General features: G+C 40.5%; 1 non-coding gene across 1 annotated transcript; it reads left to right on the top strand.

Annotated features, from left to right (window-relative positions):
• Positions 1 to 2,698: 2,698 nt before the first annotated feature.
• LOC137751651 (U6 spliceosomal RNA) lies at positions 2,699 to 2,801 on the top strand. Its single transcript, XR_011070902.1, has one exon. It is a non-coding gene; the product is annotated as a U6 spliceosomal RNA (small nuclear RNA).
• Positions 2,802 to 5,552: the final 2,751 nt, after the last annotated feature.

Here is a 5,552-nt window from a genome sequence, read left to right as displayed (position 1 = left end):
AGGGAGGGAGATGCGAGAGGGAAGAGATATGGGAACATGTTATATGGGAATATGTTATAAAGCAGAAACTAACACACCATTGTAAAGCAATTATACTCCAATAAAGATGTTTTTAAAAAAATGCTTTCTTTGTTATACTCTTGGAAGATCAAATGGGGATTAAATGTTGCAAAGGTTATATGCATATAAAGTGCTTTGCACAGTGCCAGGCACGTGGCTCGTATACAAAAGGGGGGGGGGAGGGATAAACTAGGAGTTTGGGATTAGCATGTACACACTACTATATATAAAATAGATAACCAACGAGGACCTACTGTGCAACACAGGGAACTCTACTCAATATTTTGTAATAACCTATAAGGGAAAAGAATCTGAAAAAGTATATATATATATGAATCACTTTGCTGTATACCTGAAGTTGACACATTGTAAATCAACTATCTCTCAATAAAAAAAAATAATAAGCATTAGTTATTACCTATGTCAGTTTTGATCGATGTGACATTATAGACAGAGATTTGAAAACACCTTGATTCTTACGTTTTTATGGGATTGTTCAATAACAATAGCTACTATCAATTGAGTTTTTACTCTATTCACCTTATGTTAAATCGTCACAATATGTCAAAAAGGGGTAATGTTATTTCCATTTTACAGATGAGGAAACTGAGGCCCAAAGAAGTTAGGTAGCTCACCCATGTTCATTCATGCAGTCTGTGTGAGCCAGAATTCAGACCCAGGCAGTGTGACTGCAGAATCTGTGTTCTTAGTCACAACAGGAAACTAGCCCTCAATTAGCTGTGCACAGAAGACAAGTGTTGGAAGCCAGAATCCGAACCCAGACTTCTCATTTCTTCCCCTCCACGTACCTCTCATTCAGAATTACTTGATTTAATCTCTGTGATTCACATTTGATCATTACACCCAAACTGCACCAATATGATGCCAAAACAATTGATCAGTGAAAAATAAGATTTCAAATCACCTACCCAGTTGTTTTTCACATTAGGGGAGATAGCAACCCATTAGGGAGTTGTGAAACCAATTTGGTCAATGGTAACCAGCTTCTTTTAAAAAAATGAAATAGATAAAATGTAAAACACCATATAGGTACACATAGTAAGGATAAGTATTTTCAAGTAAACCTCTGTTTCAGGCGTGTGTGTGCACGCGCACGCGTCTATATAGGTCCTCAGCACTCTCTGTATTGTGATGTAAAATGCATTTCTTACAGTGCGCCTCAATCAAAATATCTCAGAAAACACTGATTTAGGTGATACTCTTTAATCTTCTCAAAAAAATGCAATGAGGTTCCTAAATCTTGTCATCAGCCCACCAGCCTTCACGTAATAATCATTTGCTTCGGGCTTCCCTGGTGGCGCAGTGGTTGAGAATCTGCCTGCCAATGCAGGGGACACGGGTTCGAGCCCTGGTCTGGGAGGATCCCACATGCCGCGGAGCAACTAGGCCCACGAGCCACAACTATTGAGCCTGCGTGTCTGGAGCTTGTGCTCCGCAACAAGAGAGGTCGCGACAGTGAGAGGCCCGCGCACCGCGATGAAGCGTGGCCCCCACTTCCCTCGCACAGAAACAAAGACCCAACACAGCCAAAAAAATTAATTAATTAATTAATTAATTAATTAAAAAAAATAATCATTTGCTTCCCTGTCTCTCTGTATCTTCACAATTCTATTCACCAACCACAGAACAATTGATTTCCAAGAAAAGACTTAACACTTCTATGGCCCTGATTTTCCTGATCATTTCTGGTTTCGAATACTTTGCCCTCCAATCCTCAGAAACAGGGCTGAAATTGTGCCACACCTCCACGGGTGCAGCCTCTGTGACAGGTATCATTTAGCGCTCTTTCCTGCTGAGCCCAGACACAGCTTCAGAATCCTCCTCAACCCTGCAACTGGGGCAACCACTAGCAGCTAAAGAGAGTTGACATGAGGTTGAATGTATTTGACCTTCGTGTTACACACCGTCATAATGTCTAAAACCAACCCTTTGACGTTCAAACTCTATATCTCAGATCGTCCCTGGCACTTGAGAGGGGAACAAAAACCAATGTCAGACAACATGTTTGATTTTAAGGTTTGGAGGAAAGGGTTGCAGAATTTTGCATAATAAGGAAACGAATAGCTTCCAGGGAACAAAATGGCCATGATTAATAGGACCAAATAATGGGAAATCTAGTTCATCCCCATGTCTAGCCTTTTGCCCCATTGATCAACCCAAAATCAAACCTTTTGTCAAAGAGCTGTTAGTTTTTAGATTTAAACAAAATTGACACTACAGCTATGAGAATGTATTCCCTTTCTCGAGGACATTTGCAGTAGAAGTCACATCTCAAAGGGGAACCAAAGGATTTCACTTTAAAAGGATTTGACTTTAAAGAATTTCAGCCAGGAGAAAACAGGAAATCTTTGGTTATGGCAAGATAATATATGTAATATATTAATTTATGTCTTCTACTAGTCTAAACTAAGGTACTTATCCCACTCTGGACTCAAAAAGGAGCCAAGCTTTCACATTTTTCCCCATGGAAAGTGGGCAAGATCCCCACAAAAGACACAGAGTATCATCTGAAGAAAATATCTGATCTACCCAGACATCAGCATTAAGCTGAGAGGAAATAGTATTTGAGTTTCTTTTAGAAGGGATAGGTTTAATTGAAGGAACATATGTTGGAGGCTCGCTTTGGCAGCACATATACTGAAATTGGAACAATACAGAGAAGATTAGCATGGCCCCTGAGCAAAGATGACATGCACGTTCATGAAGTGTTCCATATTTTTAGAATCTGAAAAATAATAGATATATATACATATGTATAACTGAATCACTTTGCTGAACACCTTAAGCTGACACAACATTGTAAATGAACTAGACTTCAATAAAAGAAAAAAATTGGGTAAGTTCGGTGGGGGGAGCAATTGGATCCCCTTCCCCCAATTAATGACATTAAATGCAGGAAACTGACAGGCTCCTTTAGTAAAATAAACATAACTAAGTTAAATAACAGCTATGCAACGTAACACACTGTGTTTGTAGTCAATGCATTTAATCGGAGTTTTTGGAGTCTTCATACTAAAGTGGAATAAAAATTGTTTTGAGGATTAGAGATGGTATACACAAAGTCCTTAGCACATAGTAGGTGCCCAGGCAGCTGCAGGGGCTGATGTCTTCATGGTCACGACATCCTTTGTTTACTGATATAGCAGGCGACATTATTTGTCCAAAGTAGAGAGAGAGGAAAAATATATTGGTGACATGCGGGACTGTTGAGGTTGTTTCCTCAGGAATTGGTGGGTACTGATCCTACTCTAGCACCTGCCATGAAGGAAACTTACTGTCTTCAGCTGATAGGAGCCCCTAGGGGATATGTTGGCATCCCATTGACACAGGGTTATTCTTCCCAAAGATAATGGGCTCGAAATGCAGAGCTAGAAAATCAAAGCCCAATGTTGATCTACCTGGCACAAATCAGTAGGTACAAATGGTGTTTAGGGAGTTTGCAACTTTCCTATCACCCTTTAAATCACATCATATAATCAGTAAGTCTAAGTCTACCTGTATTCCAGGGAACAGAAAATCACCCCAGGTCTTTACTTCATCCTGCATTACTACATATCACCATTAGATGACAGCAGTTGGCAAATAACTGCGGAGTCCAGGCTGGGATTGATTTTTTTTTTTTTTTTAAGGCAGAGCGGACCCACACCTGGGAAAGTGAAACGTGGAAGGTAGGTCACACGAAATAGTCTTTCAATAGGTTTCAATTTTCATTTTTCTCCATTGTTCCCCATCTGATAGCCCATTTGGAAAAAAATGCCCCTGGGTATTCAGTATGTGAGGATTCCAACGTACAATAGAGCAATATCCCCTGAAGTACAGAATGCTGTCAAAGTGTTCTTCCATTGCTGTATCACAGGCCTTTGACTATTCAAGTGATACTGGAGGTATAAAGGAAGTACTGTAGCAAATATGGCCTTGCAGTAGATCATGCATCTAATTTAAGATTAGGTTAGTAATGATTTTAGGTAACTCAAGGATACATTTGGTGAAATGTTACCTAAGTAACATTTTGACATATATAGACTTAACAAGACTTAAGTTTGCTCCCCTTGAGTGGAGCCAAGGACGATGTTACAAGAGGAGAAGGGAGACATTTTCAAAAGTAAAGCTGGAACGAAATAAAATAAGGCCCTCTTGAAGAAGAAAAACAGCCAGTGTAAAAAGAGAAAAAGTGATTTATCCAAAAGATCAAAATTGGTAACTGCTGTTTCACTGAGTTGGGCTGAGTTCTCTTAGCCAACGTTCTGCTCTAATTGACCAATCACAATCTTCCCTCTGAGAGAGAAAGGAGTATGCAAATAAAGCCTATGTAGAAGCAAGGACACAACCCCTGGCTCCTATTCTCTCTGAATGAAGAGATCCACAAGTTGTCTCTGGCCTTGGGAAAGCTCTCCAGGCATTGGATGTGCTAAACACTTGAATTCCATCAACTCACCTGATACTCCCGAGGACAGCATGTTATAAGCAGGGGTTATGGGTTGGATCCCTGGTCGCGGAGCTAAGATCCCACATGCCTCCTGGCCAAAACACCGAAACATAAAACAGAAGCAATATTGTAACAAATTCAATAAAGACTTTAAAAAACAAGAAAAAAGAAATGCAGTGTCCAAGACCAAGACTCTTTCCTCCTCCAGGGCAAGACGTGGCAAAGTGAGAGGAGATAACACCACCGGCTGAGGGCTGTGAATTCAGCGCAGGCACCTGCCCCTCTCCTCCGATAGGTGGCTCTCCATCCAGTTCCGCTGACGGAAGGAATCAGAAGAGTGGGAGGTGGAGAAACGTGGGTGCTACCCGCTGCCAAACTCAGACCACAAGTCTGCAACTGCTCCCTACCACCACCCACGATGATTGGGCAGCTCGCGTCTGTGTTTACAGTAGAGACAGCCATTTCTGTGCTACAACCTTGTCTGTTGTAGTATTAAAATTGCCTGCTATTTGTTTTGTTTTGAGCATCACATGGCCACTTCCATCGTAAAGTTTCTCATAGGTCTTCACTTAATGGTTTTGGCAGACGTTGATGACTGGAATGGAGTCATCAGAATGGAGGGGTTTTTTTTATTTCCAGCTTTATAGAGATTTAATTGACATATAACATTCTGTAAGTTTAAGGTGGATGCCTGTTGAGTTGATACATTTATACGTCGCAGAATGATTTCCACCAAGAATGGAGATTTTTTAATCCTATCATTCCTCCTGCATTTATTAGCTAGAATTATCCAATAAAGAATGTTCTCTCAACAATTGTTGGATTACCTGAAACAAAAGGGGCGGGGTAGATGCTTCTTTCTTACCATCTATTTGTCTATTTTCAGAATAGTGAGCTGGTGCCCACGCAACCTCCAAACTAACTTGTTGATTTTACATACTTGATGTGTTTCAAAGTGTTGTAATCATTATTTGTTTTTACATTCTTCCCAAATTTGGCCAGTGGGAAATCCTTCAAGTTGGCTCATATAATCTTGCTTTGGGGC

Source organism: Eschrichtius robustus, chromosome 17 (genome assembly GCF_028021215.1).
Source record: "Eschrichtius robustus isolate mEscRob2 chromosome 17, mEscRob2.pri, whole genome shotgun sequence".
Classification (NCBI taxonomy): domain Eukaryota; kingdom Metazoa; phylum Chordata; class Mammalia; order Artiodactyla; family Eschrichtiidae; genus Eschrichtius; species Eschrichtius robustus.
Note: the sequence above shows the minus strand (reverse complement) of the source record. Positions and strands in the feature narration are given on the sequence as shown.